The sequence below is a fragment of the Mustelus asterias genome, chromosome 3, assembly GCF_964213995.1.
Source record: "Mustelus asterias chromosome 3, sMusAst1.hap1.1, whole genome shotgun sequence".
Lineage (NCBI taxonomy): Eukaryota > Metazoa > Chordata > Chondrichthyes > Carcharhiniformes > Triakidae > Mustelus > Mustelus asterias.
Window position 1 is genome coordinate 159,071,085 of NC_135803.1, and position 22,231 is coordinate 159,093,315.

The following is a 22,231-nucleotide window of genomic DNA, read 5'->3' on the forward strand; positions in this document are numbered from 1 at the left end:
AGGAAACCAGGGCACCCGGAGGAAACCCATGCAGACACGGGGAGAATGTGCAGACTTCACACAGACAGTGACTGAAGCCGGGAATCAAACATGGGTCCCTGGTGCTGTGAGGCAGCAGTGCTAACCACTGTGCCACCATCTGCCTTCCTGTTTCTGCTACTAAAGTGGATTTTATCCGACATGCATTTGCCCACTCACGCAACTTGTCCAAACCACAATGTGTCCTCCTCACAGCTCACCCTTCCACCCAGCTTTATGTCTTCTGCAAATCTGGAGATATTGCATTTAGTTCCCTTATCTAAATCATTAATCATAGAATCCCTACAGTGCAGGATGCAGCCATTCAGCCCATCACGTCTACACCGACCACAATCCCACCCAGGCCCTATCCCCGTAACCCCATGAATTTACTCTACTAGTCCCCCAACACTAACGGGCAATTTGTCATGGCCAATCAACCTAACCTGCACAATTTTGGGCTTTGGGAGGAAACTGGAACACCTGGAGGAAATCCACACAGACACAGGGAGAACCTGCAAATTCCACACAGACAGCGACCTAAGGCCAGAATTGAACCCGGGTCCCTGGCGTTGTGAGGCAGCAATACTAACCACTGTGCCACTGAGGTCCTAGCAAATCCCTATGGTACCCCACTTGTCACTGCCTGCCATTTGGAAAAAATCCATTTGTTCCTACTCTTTGTTTCCTGTCTGCCAACCAGGGGTATGCCTGTGTGACTCATAGAAACATAGAAACCCTACAGTGCAGAAGGAGGCCATTCGGCCCATCGAGTCTGCACCGACCACAATCCCACCCAGGCCCGACCCCCACATATTTACCCGCTAATCCCTCTAACCTACGCATCTCAGGGGCAATTTTAGCCTGGCCAATCAACCTAACCCGCACATCATTGGAGTCCGTGACTCCAATCTCAGATCAAACTAATCTTCCTCAACCCTAAAGTACCTTAATGAATCAGTGTAATAACCTGTTGCTGACTGATTAAAAAAGTTTTATTCAGACAGAGAATGACAGATGAGATTTCCTCTCATGAAAGGACCCAGAAATATGGGTCAAAACTTTAAAATTTGAACCAGGCTGTTTGGGATGTCAGGAAGCACTCCTTCACGAAGGGAAGTAGAAATCTGGAACTCTTTCCCCCAAAAGGTTGTTGAGCCTGGGGGTTAATTGTGAATTTCAAGATTGATATCAACAGATTTCTGTCGGATAAGGAGCAATGAGGGTACAGCAGTGGATGTTGTCTACATGGATTTTAGTAAGGCTTTTGACAAGGTCCCTCACGGTAGGCTCATCCAGAAGATTAAGATGCATGGGATCCACAGTGACTTGGCCGCTTGGATTCAGAATTGGCTTGCCCATAGAAGTCAGAGAGTAGTGGTGGAAGGGTGTTTTTCTGGCTGGAGGTCCGTGACTGGTGGTGTTCCGCAGGGATCTGTACTGGGACCTCTGCTGTTTGTGATATATACATAAATGACTTGGATAAAAACATAGATTGGGTGGGTTAGTAAGTTAGCAGATGACACAAAGATAGGTGGAGTTGTAGATAGTACAGAAGGATGTCAAAGGATACAGCGGGATAGAGATCAGTTGCAGATATGGGCGGAGAAATGGCAGATGGAGTTTAGTCCGGGCAAGTGTGAGGTGCTGCACTTTGGGAGATCAAATGTTAAGGGTAATTATACAGTTAATAGAAACATAGAAAATAGGAGCAGGAAGAGGCCATTTAGCCCTTTGAGCCTGCTCTGCCATTCATTAGGATCATGGCTGATCATCCAACTCAATAGCCTACTTCTGTTTTCTCCCCATAACCTTTGATCCCATTCACCCCAAGCGCTATGTCCAGCCGCCTCTTGAATACATTCAATGTTTTGGCATCAACTACTTCCTGTGGTAATGAATTCCACAGGCTCACCACTATTTGGGTGAAGAAATGTCTCCTCACCTCCGTCCTAAATGGTCTACCCTGAATCCTCAGACTGTGACCCCTGGTTCTGGACTCCCCCACCATTGGGAACATCCTCCCTGCATCTATCCTGTCTAGACCTGCTAGAATTTTATAAGTCTCTATGAGTTCCCCCCTCATTCCCTGAACTCCAGCGAAAACAATCTTAACCTAGTTAATCTCTCCTCATACATCAGTCCCGCCATCCCCGGAATCAGCCTGGTAAACCTTCACTGCACTCCCTCGAGAGCAAGAACATCCTTCCTCAGAAAAGGAGACCAAAACTGCACACAATATTCTAGGAGTGGCCTCACCAAGGCCCCGTATAATTGCAACAACACATCCCTGCTCCTGTACTCAAATACTCTCGCAATGAAGGCCAACATGCCATCTGCCTTCTTTACCGCCTGCTGCACCTGCATTCTTACCTTCAGTGACTGGTGCACAAGGACACCCAGGTCCCGCTGCACACTCCCCTCTCCCAATTTACAGCCATTCAGGTAGTAATCTACCTTCTTGTTTTTGCTTCCAAAGTGAATAACCTCACACTTATCCAAATTATAATGGCAGGATCCTGAATAGCATGATGTTCAGAGGGATCTTAGGGTTCAAATCCATAGCTCCCAGAAAGTGGCCACACAAGTAGATAGGGTGGTAAATAAGGTGTATGGCATGTCTGCCTTTATTGGAGCATTAAGTACAAGAGTCAGTGTGATGTTGCAGCTTAATAAAACTTTGGTTCGGCCGTACTTATAGAGTATTGCATTCAGTTCTGGTGGCCACATTACGATGTGGAGGCTTTGGAGAGAGTGCAAAAGAGGTTTACCAGGATGATGCCTAGATTAGAGGATATGAGCTATAAGGGGAGGCTGGACAAACTAGGATTGTTTTCTCTGGATCGGCGAAGGCTGAGGGGACACCTGATATAAGTTTATAAAATGAGGGGCATAGATAGGGCTGACAGTAGACAGTAGGAGCAGGAGTAGACCACACTATCCTTGAGCCTGCCCCACCATTCAACATGATTATGGCTGGATGAGGAGCAAAGACAAACAGTCAAAGAGCTGAATGGTCTCCTCCTGTTTCTATGTTGTTCGATGTTTTGGCAACTCAGCTGCTGGCTTGACTGGAACAAGGGTCAGTCCGTCAGCAACTGTCAGAGGTTTTACTAACAAAACATAATTGCGGGTTTCATCTCCACTCGTCCTGGAATATACAGACGTTTGCTCTCACACACAACATTCCCTGTAACTTTTGTTTATTGTACACAGCCAGCAAGTTGCACTGCGCTGTCCCTTTAAGATTGCCGTATTCACAAACATGTGTTTCTTATCGGCAACATCCATGATCTTGACTTGTTTGTTTGCTGAGCATCATATTCTCAACTGCTGTCCAGCCGTGTCATGTTGAGAACATTGTCCACAGACCCCGTCACCCCTCCAACTTCCCAAACTCCCAGTGCCAGTGAATCTTGTCAACGTAGCCAACTAATTGCCAACATTCTTCTCACTCACTGATTGGCTCAACCCAGTAGAGTAGGGACATAACCATTTTACTACAGGTCCAGATTGGGCATTTAATGCTTAAAACAGGCTGAGGAGGCCAGTCATTCAGGTTTTACAACTTATTACTTCAATATGATGGCAGTTGTTACCATAGCAACATGGCATTGAGCCAGGAGGTGTGGCCAACTGTCAGTAAGACAATTGGTTCCTAATCTCCACTTTCAACAATCTGTTCATTTCCAGTCATTTGTATTACTGACAATACTCACCCACCCAGTAATCAGCAAAGACATTCAGTGTTCTCAATAGCACACATTCCAAAAATGCATTGATATTACCAGCAAATTCAGGTACAGCATGGTGTTAGATATAGAATAAGGCTCCCACTACACAGTTCCCATCAAATACTCTCAGGACAGGTACAGCATGGTGTTAGATATGGAAGAAGGCTCCCTCTACCCTGTTCCTATCAAACGCTCCCAGAACAGATACAGTACGGACTTAGATACAGAGTGAAGCTCACTCTATGCAGGATTAAGAAGAAAAAGAAAAGTTGCAATTGCATTGCTTGGTGTCGTCGATAAGACACTAACCAATGGGAAAGATGCTGAGGGACAAATTGGGCAGCACGGTGGCGCAGTGGTGAGTGTTGCTGCCTCACAACACCAGGACCCGGGTTTGATTCTGGCCTTGGGTGACTGTGTGGAGTTTACACATTCTCCCCACGTCTGCATGATTTTCCTCCAACAGTCTAAAGACGCACAGGTTTGGTGAATTGGCCATTCTAATTTGTCCCTTAGTGTGCAGAGATGTGTAGATTATGTGGATTAGCCATACTAAATGAGTGGAGTTACGGGGATAGGGTAAAGGATGAGCCTAGGTAGATTCTCTTTCGGAGACGAGGTGCAAAATTTCAGAAGATTCCATTACCCTTCTTTATTTCCTGCTGCATCTGCATGCTAGCTTTTTGTGCAAAAGTACCGCTAAGTCCCTTTGTGTTGCAGCTTTCTGCAATTTTTCCACATTTAAAACTTTTTTACCCAGAAGGTGCTAACAGTCTGGAATGCATTGCCTGGGAGGCGGGTTACCTCATGTCCTTTAAAAAGTATCTGGATGAGAACTTGGCACATCATGACATTCAGGGGAAAGGGCTATGGGCCAAGTGCTGACAGATGATCTGCTTTCACCTGCAGCTTCTGACAGGGAGAAAGTAAAATCTCTACTGCAGAATGGAGAGCTGCAATGATTTAAAATCCTGCCAGGTGACTGGGAGGCACAAGTGTTAAAGTTACCTGGCAACTTCAGAATTATGGCTGGATGAGGAGCAAAGACAAACAGACAAAGAACTGAATGGTCTCCTCCTGTTTCTATGTTGTTAGATGTCAGGCAGGAATGCAGAAATATCACAGGATTGCCCGAAATCACCATGCCAGGGGTGACCTTCAGGTCTGCCAGGGTTATAAAGGGCAGTCCAGCCATGACAAGCCCATCCCGGCAGAGAATGGCGAGGTCAACCCTTGCCCTAGCCCGAGACTACTCAATTGCCCGGACCCTTGAGGGACCCCTCCTCCGCAGCCTGGCAGCAGCAGAGGTGCAAATGGTCCCTGGATCTAACACTTCCAGCCCCCACGAGGCCCAAGACACCAGGTCAGGGTGTCAATGACAGTGCAGTACACTTACTGCACTGCCAAGGTTTTTGGCCTGAAATGAGGATGAGTGGGGGATTCTGAGAGAGGAGGGGGGGGGGGGCTTGTGTGGGAAGTGTGAATGGGGGTCCAGGTCAGAAAAGCCTCATGCCTGAGTGGTGTGTGCGCGGGGTGGGTGGGGGGGTGGGGGGGAATGCCTCTCATTGCTTATCCAGGCTGAACTCTGCCACAAAGGGCTGGTACTGCCTCCGCAACCTTCAGGCTCCAACACGCACGCACACCCTTTGTGACGGACTTCAGCCTGGATGAGTTTTTGGTTGGAGACAGCATGAATATCATCAAAATGAATGACCCTGCAGCACGGTGGGCTTTCTGTGCGAAGGCCGCTTGGCACGCAATGATCAGAGACTTTTAACATCAAACAGGCTTTGAGAGATGGTGGATGGCTATTTGATCAGCCGAGAGCTGCTGGAGCTCTTTGCAGTCGGTGTTACATCAGCAGACTGAGCTAGAAATGGAATATTAAAATGATCCAAAAGGCTAGAAACATGGGGTTATATGATGTGGCCCATTGAGGAGTCAATTGCTGCCTCGCAAGCACTTTGTGCTTCTGGTCCAGAATCCTGTGTTTCTCTCAGGAGCTAGACGGTGGAAACTTCGTCAGGTATGAGAGATTAAGAATATAATATTAAGGGTAAGATGCTTGGCAGTGTGGAAGATCAGAAGGATCTTGGAGTCCGGCTTCATAGGACACTCAAAGTAGCGTCGCAGGTAGAAGCTGTGGTTAAGAAGGCGTATGGAATACTGGCCTTCATCAAGAGAGGAATTGAGTTTAGAAATCGGGAGATAATGCTGCAGCTGTATAGGACCCTGGTCAGACCCCACCTGGAGTACTGTGCCCAGTTCTGGTCGCCTCATTACAGAAAGGATGTGGAAGCCATAGAAAGGGTGCAGAGGAGATTTACAAGGATGTTGCCTGGATTAGGTGGCATGCCTTATGAGGATAGGTTGAGAGAGCCAGGTCTTTTCTCCTTGGAGAGGCGAAGGATGAGAGGTGACCTGATAGAGGTGTATAAGATGTTGAGAGGTATTGATAGAGTGGATTCTCAGAGGCTTTTACCCAGGGCTGAAATGATTGCCACAAGAGGTCACAGGTTTAGGGTGCTGGGGAGTAGGTACAGAGGAGATGTTAGGGGTAAGTTTTTCACTCAGAGGGTGGTGGGTGCGTGGAATCGGCTGCCGGTAGTGGTGGTGGAGGTGGATTCGATAGGGTCTTTTAAGAGACTTTTGGATAAGTTCATGGAAGTTAGTAAGATAGAGGGTTATAGGTAAGCCTAGTAGGTAGGGACATGTTCAGCGCAACTTGTGGGCCGAAGGGCCTGTTTGTGCTGTAGCTTTTCTATGTTCTATGTTCTATTTCAATATCTCTGTCTTTGTTATCAACCTGGTTGAAGGAGCCAGGTGTCTGAACCGGGCCACTGTATTTGTGAAGTTTTCAGAACTCCCCGTGTCTGCGTGGGTTTCCTCCGGGTGCTCCGGTTTCCTCCCACAGTCCGAAAGGTGTGCAGGTTAGGTGGATTGGTCATGCTAAATTGCCCTTCAGTGTGCAAAGATGTGTAGGTTACATGGATTAGCAGTGGAAAACGTGTGGGGTTACGGGAATGGAGGGGGGTCTGGGTAAGATTTTCCATTGGAAAGTCAGTGTAAATTTGATGGGCTGAATGACCTCCTTCTGCACTGTAGGGATTAGAACAACAAAGTACAACACAGGAACAGGCCCATCGGCCCTCCAAGCCTGTGCTAATCATGATGCCCCAACTAAACAAACCTTCTGCCCTTACTCGGTCCGTATACCTCTATTCCCTCCCTACTCATGTACCCGTTCAGATGCCTCTTAAATGTTACGAATGTGCCTGCTTCCACCGCATCCTTTAGCAGCTCGTTCCACGCACCCACCAGTGTGTGAAATACTCCCCCCGTAAACCTCCCTTAAACCTTCCCCCTCTCACCTTGAACCTATGCCCCTTTGTAATTGACACTTGGAAAAAGCCTCTGACTATCCACCTTGTCGATGTCTCTCATTATTTTGTAGACGTCTCCCCTCAGCCTCCGTCTTTCCAGGGAAAACAATCCTAGTTTATTCAATCTCTCCTCATAGCCAATACCCTAGAGACCAGGCAACATCCTGGGAACCTTCTTCACACTCTCTCCAAAGCTTCCACATCCTTCTGATAGCGTCATATAGCTGCAACATGATTTCCAAACTCCTGTACTCAATGCTCTGGCTGATGAAGGCAAGCATGCCATATGCCTTCTTAATCAGCTTGGCCACCTGTGTTGCTACTTTTCAGGGACTGTGGATCTGCACGTCTAGATCCCTCTGTATGTTCCTAAGGGTTCTGCCATCTGCAGTATAATTAAATAAATAAATAGTGATGTCTTGAGGAGTGTACCTGTTACAGCGAAGGAGGTGCTGGACGTCTTAAAGTGCAACAAGGTAGATAAATCCCCGGGACCTGATGGAAGTGTATCCCAGGACATTAAGGGAGGCTAGGGAGGAAATTGCGTGTCCCCTAGCAGAGGTATTGGAATCATCGATAGTCCCAAGTGAGGTGCCTGAAGATTGGAGGATGGCAAATGTTGTGCCTTTGTTCAAAAAGGGCTGCATGGAAAAGCCTGGGAGCGACAGGCCAGTGAGCCTCACATCTGCGGTGGGTACATTGTTGGAAGGTATTTTGAGAGACAGGATCTACAGGCATTTAGCGATGCAAGGACTGATTAGGGAGTCAGCATGGCTTTGAGAGTGGAAAATCATGTCTCACAAATTTGATTGAGTTTTTTTCAGGGGTAACCAAGAAGGTAGATGAGGGCAGTGCAATTGATGTTGTCTACATGGACTTTGACAAGGTACTGCATGTTAGGTTGTTGCGTAAGATTAAATCTCACAGGATCCAGGGTGAGAACAAAGAAGAAAACAGCACAGGAACAGGCCCTTCGGCCCTCCAAGCCTGTGCCGCTCATGTGCCCAACTAGACCATTCTTTTGTATCCCTCTATTCCCAGTCTGTTCATGTGGCTATCTAGATAAGTCTTAAACGATCCCAGCGTGTCCGCCTCAATCACCTTGCTTGGCAGTGCATTCCAGGCCCCCACCACCCTCTGTGTAAAATACATCCCCCTGACATCTGTGTTGAACCTTGCCCCCCTCACCTTGAACCCGTGACCCCTTGTGTTCGTCACCTCCGACCTGGGAAAAAGCTTCCCACTGTTCACCCTATCTATGCTCTTCATAATTTTATACACCTCTATTAGGTCGCCCCTCATCCTCTGTCTTTCCAGGGAGAACAACCCCAGTTTACCCAATCTCTCCTCATAGCTAAGACCCTCCATACCAGGCAACATCCTGGTAAACCTTTTCTGTACTCTCTCCAAAGCCTCCACATCCTTCTGATAGTGTGGCGACCAGAACTTGACGCAGTATTCCAAATGTGGCCTAACCATCGTTCTATACAGCTGCAACATCATATGCCAACTTGTATATTCTATGCCCCGTCCAATAAAGGCAAGCATGCCTTATGCCTTCTTCACCACCCTCTCCACCTGTGTTGCCACCTTTAAGGATCTGTGGACTTGTACACCCAGGTCCCTCTGTGTGTCTATACTTCTGATGGTTACAAAGAACAAAGAACAGTACAGCACAGGAAACAGGCCCTTCGGCCCTCCAAGCCTGTGCCGCTCATTGGTCCAACTAGACCATTCGTTTGTATCCCTCCATTCCCAGACTGCTCATGTGACTATCCAGGTAAGTCTTAAACAATGCCAGCGTGTCTGCCTCCACCACCCTACTTGGTGGTGGAGGCAGCGCATTCCAGACCCCCACCACTCTCTGTGTAAAATACGTCCCTCTGATATGGTTCTGCCATTTATTGTATAGCTCCCCCTTACATTAGATCGACCGAAATGCATCACTTCGCATTTATCTGGATTAAATTCCATCTCCCATTTCTCCGCCCAATGTTCCAGCCTATCTATATCCTGCTGTATTCTCTGACAATGTTCATCACTATCCGCAACTCCAGCAATCTTCGTGTCGACCGCAAACTTACTGATCAGACCAGCTACATCTTCCTCCAAATCATTTATATATATCACAAACAGCAGAGCTCCCAGTATAGAGTCCTGTGGAACACCACTAGTCACAGACTTCCAACCGGAAAAAGACCCCTCCACTGCTACCCTCTGTCTTCTATGGCTAAGCCAGTTCTCCATCCATCTAGCCAGCTCACCTTTTATCCCGTGAGATTTAACCTTTTGCAACAGCCTGCCATGAAGGACCTTGTCAAACGCTTTACTAAAATCCATGTAGACGACATTCACGGCCCTTCCCTCGTCAATCGCTTTTGTCACCTCCTCAAAAAACTCAACCAAATTTGTGAGGCATGACCTCCCTCGTACAAAACCATGCTGTCTATCGCTAATGAGATTATTCAGTTCTAAATGTGCGTATATCCTATCTCTAAGAATCTTCTCCAACAACTTCCCTACCACGGACGTCAAGCTCACATTGGCTGTCCTCCAATCCTCTGGGACCTCACCTGTGTCCAAGATTTCTGTTAGAGGCCCAGCAATTGCATCTCTCGCCTCCCTGAGGAGTCTGGGATAGATGCCATCCGGCCCTGGGGATTTGTCTGTCTTAATGTTTCCTAAAAAACATAACACTTCCTCCTTTGTAATTGAGACTTTTTCTAACGGGTCAACACATCTCTCTGAGACAATACCAGTCAACATGTCCCTCTCCTTTGTGAATACTGATGCAAAGTATTCGTTTAGGATCTCACCTACTTCCTTTGGTTCTAAGCATAATTCCCGTCCTTTGTCCCTGAGAGGTCCGATTCTTTCCCTAACAACCCTCTTGTTCCTAACGTACGTATAAAATGCCTTAGGATTCTCCTTAATCCTGTCTGCCAAGGACATTTCGTGACCCCTTTTTACCCTTCTAACTGCCTGTTTGAGTTCTTTTCTACTTTCTCTGTATTCCTCCAGTGCTCCATCTGTTTTTAGCTGCCTGGACCTCATGTATGCCTCTTTTTTCTTTTTGATTAGACCCACAATTTCACTGGTTATCCAAAGCTCTCGAATCCTACCTTTCCTATCCTTCCTCTCTACAGGCACATGCCTGTCCTGCAGTCCTATCAACTGCTCCTTAAAAGACTCCCACATGCCAGATGTGGATTTACCCTTGAACAGCCTCTCCCAATCAACAGCCACCAAATCCTGCCTAATCCGGCTGTAGTTAGCCTTCCCCCAATTCAGCACCTTACCCATCGGACAACACTCATCTTTTTCCATTATTATCCTAAAGTTTACAGAATTGTGGTCACTATTTGCCACATGTTTCCCCACTGAAACTTTGATGACCTGACCAGGCTCATTCCCCAGTACTAGGTCCAGTATAGCCCTCTCCCTAGTTGGACTGTCAACATATTGTTCCAAAGAACCTTCCTGTACGCATTTTATAAATTCTTCCCCATCCAGGCCCCCAGCCCTAAGCGATTTCCAGTCTATGTGAGGGAAATTAAAATCTCCCACTACAACAACCCTATTTTTTCTGTACCTGTCCAGAATCTCCTTACATATCCGTTCCTCAACTTCCCGTGGGCTGTTGGGAGGCCTGTAGTATACCCCCAGCATAGTGACTGCGCCCTTCCTGTTTCTGAGCTCCACCCACAGTGACTCGTTACCTGACCCTTCCATATTGTCCACCCTCTGTACCGCTGTAATATGCTCCCGAACCAACATTGCTACTCCCCCACCCGTCCTCGCCCCTCCTGTTTTGCCTAAAACACTTGTACCCCGGAATATTCAGCTGCCAGTCCTGTCCTTTTAACCAAGTCTCCGTCACTGCAACCACATTCAAGTTCCGCGCAAGCATTAAGGCTCTAAGCTCGTCTGTCTTGCCCGTGACGCTCCTTGCATTGAAGCAGATGCACTCCAGACCTCCAGGCCCACTGAGGTCATCCTCCCACAGAATGCCCTTCCTCTTAGATAGCCTTGTCTTGGCCCCAACCTCGTCCCCAGCCTCTGTGCTTATTGACCTATTGTTCTGATCCCCACCCCCCTGCCACATTAGTTAAACCCACCCGAACCACACTCGCAAAACTCCCAGCTAGGATATTCGTACCCCTCCAGTTTAGGTGCAACCGGTCCCTCTTGTACAGGTGCCATCCTCTCTTGAAGACTTCCCAGTGATCCACAAATTCGAAACCCTCCCTCCTGCACCAGTCCTTTAGCCATGCGTTCAGCTGTGCAGTCTCCCTGTTCTTAGCCTCACTAGCTTGTGGCACTGGGAGTAGTCCAGAGATCGCTACCCTAGAGGCCCTGCTTTTTAGCCTACTACCCAACTCCCTGAATTGCTCTTGCAGGAGCTCCCTGCTCTTTCTGCCTACGTCATTTGCACCAATGTGGACAATGACGTCTGTCTGGTTACCCGTCTTTTTTAGGATGCTTCCTACCCGCTCAGAGACATCCAGGACCCCGGCACCAGGGAGGCAGACTACCATCATGGAGTCTCGTTCGCGCCCACAGAACCGCCTGTCTGTGCCTCTAACCATTTCATCCCCCACTACTATTGCTCTCCTGGTTCCCCTCTTTCCCTTCTGAGCCACGGAGCCCGATTCCGTGCCAGTGACCTGGTCACCGTGGCTTACCCCTGGAGGGTCATCCCGAGGTAGCTAAATGGATACAAAATTGGCTTGATGACAGATGCCAGAGGGTGGTTGTAGAGGATTGTTTTTCAAATTGGAGGCCTGTGACCAGCGGTGTGCCTCCGGAATCAGTGCTGGGCCCACTGTTATTTGTCATTTATATTAATAATTTGGATGAGAATTTAGGAGGCATGGTTAGTAAGTTTGCAGATGACACCAAGATTGGTGGCATAGTGGACAGTGAAGAAAGTTATCTCGGATTGCAACAGGATCTTGATCAATTGGGCCAGTGGGCTGACGAATGGCAAATGGGAGTTTAATTTGGATAAATACGAGGGGATGCATTTTGGTAGATTGAACCTGGGCAGGACTTACTCAGTTAATGGTAGGGCATTGGGGAAAATTACAGAACAAAGAGATCTAGGGGTACATGTTCATAGCTCCTTGAAAATGGAGTCACAGGTGGACAGAGTGATGAAGAAGGCATTCGGCATGCTTGGTTTCATTGGTCAGAACACTGAATACAGAAGTTGGGACATCTTGTTGAAGTTGTACAAGACATCGGTAAGGCCACACTTGGAATACTGTGTACAGTTCTGGTCACCCTATTATAAAAAGGATATTATTAAACTAGAAAAAGAGTGCAGAATAGATTTACTAGGATTCTACTGGGACTTGATGGTTTGAGTTACAAGGAGATGCTGGATAGACTGGGACTTTTTTCTCTGCAGTGTAGAAGGCTGAGGGGTGATCTTATAGAGGTTTATAAAATAATGAGGGGCATAGATCAGCTAGATAGTCAATATCTTTTCCCAAAGGTCAGGGAGTCTAAAACTAGAGGGCATAGGTTTAAGGTGAGGGGGGAGAGATACAAAAGTGTCCAGACGGGCAATTTTTTCACAGAGTGGTGAGTGTCTGGAACAAGCTGCCAGAGGTAGTAGTAGAGGCGGGTACAATTTTGTCTTTTAAAAAGCATTTAGACAGTTACATGGGTATAGAGGGATATGGGCCAAATGTGAGCAATTGGGACTAACTTTGGGGTTTAAAAAAGAGTGGCATGGACAAGTTGGGTCGAAGGGCCTGTTTCCATGCTGTAAACCTTTATGACTCTATGACTCTAATTCAGTACAATTCATACCTAAATTTGATCCTCCAAAATGCATCACCTTGCATTTGTCCAGATTAACTCCATCTGCTATTTCTGTGTCCAAGTCTCCAATCTATCTATATCCTGTTGTATCCTCTGACAATCCCCAGCACTATCAGCAACTCCACCAATCTTCTCAGCAACCGCAAACTTACTAATTATAGAAAGAAATGGAATCATAGAAACCCTACAGTACAGAAAGAGGCCATTCGGCCCATTGAGTCTGCACCGACCACAATCCCACCCAGGTCCTACCCCCATATCCCTACATATTTTACCTGCTAATCCACGCATCCCAGGACACTAAGGGGCAATTTTAGCATGGCCAATCAACCTAACCCACACATCTTTGGACTGTGGGAGGAAACCGGAGCACCCGGAGAAAACCCACGCAGACACGAGGAGAATGTGCAAACTCCACACAGACATTGACCCAAGCCAGGAATCGAACCCAGGTCCCTGGAGCTGTGAAGCAGCAGTGCTAACCACTGTGCTACCGTGCCGCCCTCCATATTTCATCATAGAACCATAGAAAATTACAGCTCAGAAACAGGCCTTTAGCCCTGCTTGTCTGTGCCGAACCATTTTATGCCTAGTCCCACTGACCTGCACTTGGACCATATCCCTCCACACCCCTCTCATCCATGAACCCGTCCAAGTTTTTCTTAAATGTTAAAAGTGACCCCGCATTTACCACTTTATCCGGCAGCTCATTCCACACTCCCACCACTCTCTGCGTGAAGAAGCCCCCTCTAATATTCCCTTTAAACTTTTCTCCTTTCACCCTTAACCCATGCCCTCTGGTTTTTTTCTCCCCTAGCCTCAGCGGAAAAAGCCCGCTTGCATTCACTCTATCTATACCCATCAAAATCTTATACACCTCTATCAAATCTCCCCTCAATCTTCTACGCTCCAGGGAATAAAGTCCCAACCTATTCAATCTCTCTCTGTAACTCAGCTTCTCAAGTCCCGGCAGCATCCTTGTGAACCTCCTCTGCACTCTTTCAATCTTATTTACATCCTTCCTGTAACTAGGTGACCAAAACTGTACACAATACTCCAAATTCGGCCTTACCAATGCCTTATATAACCTTACCATAACACTCCAACTTTTATACTCAATCAGACCCTCCATATTTTCCTCCAGATCATTTATACAAACAGAGGTCCCAGCGTTGACCCCTGCGGAACACCACTAGCGATAGATTTCCATTTTGAAAAACACCCTTCCGCCGCAACTCTCTGTCTTCTATAACCAAGATGTGGAGATGCCGGCATTAGACTGGGGTAAGCACAGTAAGAAGTCTCACAACACCAGGTTAATGTCCAACAGGTTTATTTGATATCACGAGCTTTCAGAGCGCTGCTCCTTCATCAGGTGTGTGAGGACTTGTGTTCACAAACATGGCATATACAGACACAAACTCAATTTACAAGATAATGGTTGGAATGCGAGTCTTTACAGATAATCAAGTCTTAAAGGTACAGACAATGTGAGTGGAGAGAGGGTTAAGCACAGGTCTCCAGCCAGGACAGTTCGTGAGATTTTGCAAGCCCAGGCAAGTCGTGAGGGTTACAGATAGTGTGACATGAACCCAAGATCCCAGTTGAGGCCGTCCTCATGTGTGTGGAACTTGGCTATCAGTTTCTGCTCAGCGATTCTGCGTTGTCGTGTGACGTGAAGGCCGCCTTGGAGGACACTTACCCGAAGCCCTGGCTGGAGACAATACACACCACTTTAACTTGTGCTTGGCCCTCTCTACACTCACATTGTCTGTACCTTTTATAGACTTGATTACCTGTAAAGACTCGCATTCCAACCATTATCTTGCAAATTGAGTTTGTGTCTGTATATGCCCTGTTTGTGAACACAAGTCCTCACTCACCTGATGAAGGAGCAGTGCTCTGAAAGCTTGCGCTGCCAAATAAACCTGTTGGACTTTAACCTGGTGTTGAGAGACTTCTTACTGTTCTATAACCAAGCTAGCTCTGTATCCATCTGGAAGCCACCCCGAATCCCATGTGATTTTCGCTTTTGTACCAATCTGCCATGTGGGACCTTGTCAAACGCCTTACTAAAGTCCATATAAACTGGACTCTTCCTTCAACAATTTTCTTTGTCATCTCTTCAAAAAGCACAATCAAGTTGGTGAGACATGACCTTCCCCGCACTGCTTGTGACTAACTAGTCAATTTTCCTCCAAATGTGCAATGATTTATTGATTATAATGTGGCTTTACAATGGGTTGTGAGATTCCACAAGGATGGGAATGGAATTCTTTTGTTCTTCTAGACTCTCTCCAGAACAGATTGCCAATCTTGAAAGACATGTAGCAGCCATTTTGTGGTTCAGCAGAAGTCCATTTTGAACATAGAAAAAATAATTAAGCTCTGATCCAAACAGTTTCAGGGTTCTTTGTGTTTTATTGACATAACAAAGTATATTTCCACAAAGGAGAAAGGCAGGACAAATAAATCCTGAGTTCCCTGGATGACAAAATAGATGGAGATTAAGATAAAGTCTACTTAGAACATGTCAGAACATAAGAACATAAGAAATAGGAGCAGGAGTAGGCCATCTAGCCCCTCGAGCCTGCCCCGCCATTCAATAAAATCATGGCTGATCTGAAGTGAATCAGCTCCACTTACCCGCCTGCTCCCCACAACCCTTAATTCCCCTCCTGATCAGAAATCCATCTATCCGTGACTTAAACATATTCACCGAGGTAGCCTCCACCACTTCAGTGGGCAGAGAATTCCAGAGATTCACCACCCTCTGAGAGAAGAAGTTCCTCCTCAACTCTGTCTTAAACTGACCCCCCTTTATTTTGAGGCTGTGCCCTCTAGTTCTGGTTTTCTTTCTAAGTGGAAAGAATCTCTCCACTTCTACCCTATCCAGCCCCTTCATTATCTTATATGCCTCTATAAGATCACCCCTCAGCCTTCTAAACTCCAACGAGTACAAACCTAATCTGCTCAATCTCTCCTCATAATCTACACCCCTCATCTCCGGTATCAACCTGGTGAACTTTCTCTGCACTCCCTCCAAGGTCAATATATCCTTTTGCAAGTAAGGGGACCAAAACTGCACACAGTATTCCAGCTGCAGCCTCACCAATGCCTTGTACAGATGCGGCAAGACTTCTCTGCTTTGATATTCTATCCCCCTCGCGATAAATGCCAACATCCCATTTGCCTTCTTGATCACCTGTTGTACTTGCAGACTGAGGTTTTGCGACTCATGCACAAGGACCCCCAGGACCCTTTGCACAGCAGCATGTTGTAATTTTTTTCCATTTAAATAATAATCCAATTTGCTATTATTTCTTCCAAAGTGAATAACCTCGCATTTGTTAACGTTATACTCCATCTGCCAGATCCTCGCCCACTCACTCAGCCTATTCAAATCTCTCTGCAGACCTTCCGCTTCCTCCACGCAATTTACTTTCCCACTTATCTTCGTGTCGTCAGCAAACTTTGTTACCCTACACTCAGTCCCCTCCTCCAGATCATCTATGTAAATAGTAAACAGTTGAGGCCCCAGTACCGATCCCTGCGGCATGCCACTAGTCACCATCTGCCAACCAGAAAAGCACCCATTTATTCCAACTCTCTGCTTCCTGTTGGATAGCCAATCCCCAATCCACGCTAACACCCTACCCCCAACTCCGTGTGCCCCAATCTTCTGCAGCAACCTTTTGTGAGGCACCTTATCGAACGCCTTTTGGAAATCCAAAAACACCACATCTACCGGTTCCCCTCCGTCAACCGCACTAGTCACATCTTCATAAAAATCCAGTAAGTTCGTCAAACACGACTTTCCTCTCATGAATCCATGCTGCGTCTGCTTGATCGAGCCATTGTTATCCAGATGGCCTGCTATTTCTTCTTTAATGATGGATTCCAGCATTTTCCCAACTACAAACATTAAGCTAACCGGCCTGTAGTTACCCACCTTTTGTCTACTTCCTTTTTTAAACAGCGGCGTAACAGTAGCCGTTTTCCAATCAGCTGGCACTACCCCAGAGTCAGATGGACAATACAACCATGGATTAGCATCCCAGGTTGCGAGGATTCTCTGCTTCCCCAAGCACATTCTGAGTCTTTAAATTCCTCGAACAATATCAACTCCTGCAATCCCTGAGAGGTGTGTGGGATCAATAGGGATCTGGCTGTCTGACCGAAGACAGAGGGTGGTGGTCGATGGAAAATTTTCGGATTGGAGGCAGGTTGCTAGCGGTGTGCCGCAGGGATCAGTGCTTGGTCCTCTGCTCTTTGTGATTTTTATTAATGACTTCGAGGAGGGGGCTGAAGGGTGGATCAGTAAATTTGCTGATGACACCAAGATTGGTGGAGTAGTGGGTGAGGTGGACGGCTGTTGTAGGCTGCAAAGAGACATAGATAGGATGCAAAGCTGGGCTGAAAAATGGCAAATGGAGTTTAACCCTGATAAATGTGAGGTGATTCATTTTGGTAGGACAAATTTAAATGTGGATTACAGGGTCAAAGGTAGGGTTCTGAAGACTGTGGAGGAACAGAGAGATCTTGGGGTCCATATCCACAGATCTCTAAAGGTTGCCAGTCAAGTGGATAGAGCTGTGAAGAAGGCCTATAGTGTGTTAGCTTTTATTAACAGGGGGTTGAAGTTTAAGAGCCGTGGGGTTATGCTGCAACTGTACAGGACCTTGGTGAGACCACATTTGGAATATTGTGTGCAGTTCTGGTCACTTCACTATAAGAAGGATGTGGAAGCGCTGGAAAGAGTGCAGAGGAGATTTACCAGGATGCTGCCTGGTTTGGAGGGTAGGTCATATGAGGAAAGGTTGAGGGAGCTAGGGCTGTTCTCTCTGGAGCGGAGGAGGCTGAGGGGAGACTTAATAGAGGTGTATAAAATGATGAAGGGGATAGATAGAGTGAACGTTCAAAGACTATTTCCTCGGGTGGATGGAGCTATTACAAGGGGGCATAACTATAGGGTTCGTGGTGGGAGATACAGGACGGATATCAGAGGTAGGTTCTTTACGCAGAGAGTGGTTGGGGTGTGGAATGGACTGCCTGCAGTGATAGTGGAGTCAGACACTTTGGAAACATTTAAGCGGTTATTGGATAGGCACATGGAGCACACCAGGATGATAGGGAGTGGGATAGCTTGATCTTGGTTTCAGATAAAGCTCGGCACAACATCGTGGACCGAAGGGCCTGTTCTGTGCTGTACTGTTCTATGTTCTATGTTCATTCATTGGTCAAGTGCAATTTGAACTTGGGGTAGGTTTGTTGCGAGCTTTCTGGAATTGCTGGCGATATGCTTCTAGGACTAATTTGTAGGCACTTAGGATGGCAGCCTTGATCTGCTCATAATTCATGAACACATTAGGAGGTAGGATGGAGTAGACTTCTTGGGCTCTCCCTGACAGCTGCCCTTGAATTAAAAAGGTCCAGTAATCTGATGCCCATTTTAGCTGTCCTGTTACTTCTTCAAAAGTGGCAAAAGTAACTCGATATTATTCGTTGAATTTGGGAATGAACCTAAAGGGGAGATCTTACCAAAACAATTCTAAGTCCCAAATGAGCATGAAAATTGGAGAGTTTTCACTGCCTGCCTGCCAGCCCCCCCCCCCGCAGCCCCCCCCCCCGCACCCCCCTCCCCCGCACCCCCCTCCCCCCCCCGCACCCCCCCCCCCGCACCCCCCTCCCTGCACCCCCCCTCCCCCCGCACCCCCCTCCCCCCGCACCCCCCTCCGTTATCTCTGGCCTCTGTGGCTGACACCCCACCCCACACGATCGCTGGCCTGGCCTCCATGGCTGATCTCCTCTTTCCCCCCCATCCCCAGGCTCACAATTGATCACTGGTTGTGGGGGGGAGCGCCCCTGCACCCCCATCCGATCCCAATTGCAGAGTGCACAACATCCTCCCCCCAACCTCACCTTGTGCCCTGCCCACATGCAGGCCCCACCTCCTCCCCATAGCCAGCCCCTTGACACTGTCCGGTGGACAGTGCCTGTGTGTCAGGCTGGCAATGCTAGGGTGCCTGGTGCAGTACCAGGGTGCCAGGCTGGCACTGCCCAAAGGCCTTTGGTCCTACTGGCGAGGCCATCATGACAGGTCCCCATTGATGGGAACCATACGGGTCCTTGCCCGTGAAGGTCCTTGCAAAAGCAAGTGAGCTCTGATGTTTCCATCCTGGGCTCACTAATAATATTTAAATCAGATTTAATTTTGATTTAAATATTATAATCAGCCTTGCACCCTTTACGGTTCTTAGTGTTAGGGAAAATTTGCTGTGATAAGTTACTTGGTATGAATGTGGGGATGTGGTTACAATCAGACCATGGCTGATCTGATTGTCACCTCATCCCCACATTCTTGCCTACTCCCGATAACCTTTAACCCCCTTGTTAATCATCTAACTCTGCTTTCACTGCATTTTGAGGAAGTGTGTTCAGGGACTCATGACCCTCAGAGAAACATCCAGATCCTTCTGCTCCGCAGAGCTCTGCAATCTCTCACCAATTTAGATAATAAGCTTCCCTTTTATACTTCCTGCCAAAATGGACAATTTCACATTTGCCCACATTATACTCTATTTGCCAGAATGTTTCCCACTCACTAAACCTAACTATGTTCCTTTCATCCTTTTCACAATTTATTTTCCTACCCCATCTTTGAGTTGTCAGCAATCATATCTTAGTCCCTTCACCCAAGTCATTGATATAAGTTGTAAGAAGTTTAAGTCCCAGCACTGATCCCTGTGGCACACCACTCACTACATCCTGCCTAAAAGAAAAAGACTCACCCATTTATGTCAATTCTATTGTGCAAACCAGTGGGAGAGAGACTGCAGCCGGAGTGAGATTCAGCCAGAGTGAGGGCATCGGGAATTTGGAGCTGAGTGGGAATTCAGTGCTGAGAGGAAAGAGGTGCTCAACCTCTTTTCCCAAAGGTAGAGGAGTTTAAAACTAGAGGGCATAGGTTTAAGGTGAGAGGGGAGAGATACAAGAGGGTCCAGAGGGGCAATATTTTTCCACTCAGAAGGTGGTGAGTGTCTGGAACAAGCTGCCAGAAGCAGTAGTAGAGGAAGGTACAATTTTGTCTTTTAAAAAGCATTTAGACAGTTACATTGGTAAGATGGGTACAGAGGGATATGGGCCAAATGCGGGCAATTGGGACTAGCTTAATGGTAAAAACTGGGCGGCATGGACAAGTTGGGTCGAAGGGCCTATTTCCATGCTGTAAACCTCTATGACTCTACTTCCTGTTGCTCGCCAATCTTCAACCATGCCAATATGTTACTCCCTACACCATGAACTTTTATTTCCATGATATTTATCGCAGAGATCACACAGAAAATAAAGATTGTTTCACGTGGGTTCCAGAGTCCAGAATCAAAGTCTAATGACATATTTCTTCATGGAAGTCAGAGAGCTGAAAACTGATGTTGTAAAATTCACTTTTTTGGTGGTGTTAACTTCATGAGATAGACATGCAGAGATGAATCAGCCTTGTATGCAATAGCACAGAACTTCCAACAGAAGCAGTGTAGAAGGGACCAGTATGCTGGAATAGCTGGAGAGAAAACTTGGCTATGCAGCTGGAGAGGTGTACGTCAGTTTCCCCACTTCAGCTAGCATTCTGTGCACAGAATGGAAAATTCCACCCAACATTACTTATTCTACAAGCCACAGTTTCAGTCATTTTAAAAGGTCTTTGTTCAATTTTAATTTTTTTTTAGAAATAGCGGTGAGCATATCTATATATATTTCTAAAAATGTACAGTGTGAGGTCTTAGTTCCTCACATATGGAAAGGTGGGGTAGCTCTGCAAATTAAAAATATTAATACAGCTGTGAGAGATGACTGGCTTGAAAGAGCAAAATGTAGAATCAGTTTGGGTAGAGATAAGAAATAGTAAAAGGTAAGAGGTCATTTATGGGAGCAGTTTATAGGTCCCCTAAAAGTAGTTGCATGGTAGAACAGGGTCGGCATGAACAAATAAATGGGATGTGCAAGAAAGGTACTGCAATCATCACGAGTGACTATAATCAATGTAGATTGGGTGAGTCAGATTGCCAAAGGCAACTGGAAAATTCATTCACAGAATGTATTTGGGACAATTTCGTAGAGCAGTACCTTCGAGAGCCAATCAGTGAGTAGGGTATTCTGGACCAAGTAATGTGCAATTAGACAGGATTAATCAGTAACCTCAGGAGCATTTAGCCATCATAAGATAGAATTTCATGTTCCGTTTGAGGGAGAAAAATGTGGGTCTAAGTTTAGTGTTTTAAAGCTGAACAAAGGTAATTATAAGTGTACGAAAGCAGATCTAATGAAAAGGAAGGTGGTAGGAATGCAATGGCAGAATTTTGAGATATTTATTAACTCTCAGCATGGAAACAGGCCCTTTGGCCCAACTTGTCCCTAAACTAATCCCAATTGCTCGCATTTGGCCCATATCCCTCTATACCCATCGTACCCATGTCACTATCTAAATGCTTTTTAAAAGATAAAATTGTATCCGCCTCTACTACTACCTCTGGCCGCTTGTTCCAGACACTCACCACCCTCTGTGTGAAAAAATTGCCCCTCTGGACACTTTTGTATCTCTCCCCTCTCACTTTAAACCTATGCCCTCTAGTTTTAGACTCCCCTACCTTTGGGAAAATATATTGACTATCTGCCTTGTCTATGCCCCTCATTATTTTATAGACCTCTATAACGTCACCCCTCAGCCTCCTACACTCCAGAGAAAAAAGTCCCAGTCTATTCAGCCTCTCCTTATAACTCAATCCATCAAGTCCCGGTTGCATCCTAGTGTGTCGAGGGAATACTCCTTGGTAATGTGCAGCACTGTTTGTTCTTTCCAAAAGTGCATAAGGGGTTTGCTCTGAGGCACCAGCAGTGTGGTTTGGCTGCTCAGGGACGCAGACCTGCCTTCAACCTATTCAGCAAGAACCATTCTTACCATGGTAGCTCAAAATCTGTCTCTCACTGAGTTTGTCACAATGAACTTGTTAGTGACTTCCGTGTTTACCATTCCTTCATCCAAAGAATATCTGCTGGTAGATCTTTCTCAAGGTGGGTGCTTCATATGGGGTGTCCAGATGGAAAACGGGCAGTAAGCAGATTGAACAGGTCATTGTGGAGTGGGGAATGAGGTGCAGCACGGATTGCTTCAAGCAGCTTGTGGATTTCATCAGTTGGTGGGTATGTGGCAGGGTGATGTTTGCAAGGACAGGAAGCCAGAGGAGGGGTATTGAGCAGAGAGTTCCA

At 46.7% G+C, this 22,231-nt stretch overlaps 1 protein-coding gene across 3 annotated transcripts in view; it reads right to left on the minus strand.

Moving 5' to 3' along the window:
- LOC144491778 (protein kinase C delta type-like) overlaps positions 1-22,231 on the minus strand; it is a 173,172-nt gene that overhangs the window by 71,961 nt on the left and 78,980 nt on the right. The gene's annotated exons all lie outside the window — the stretch shown is intronic.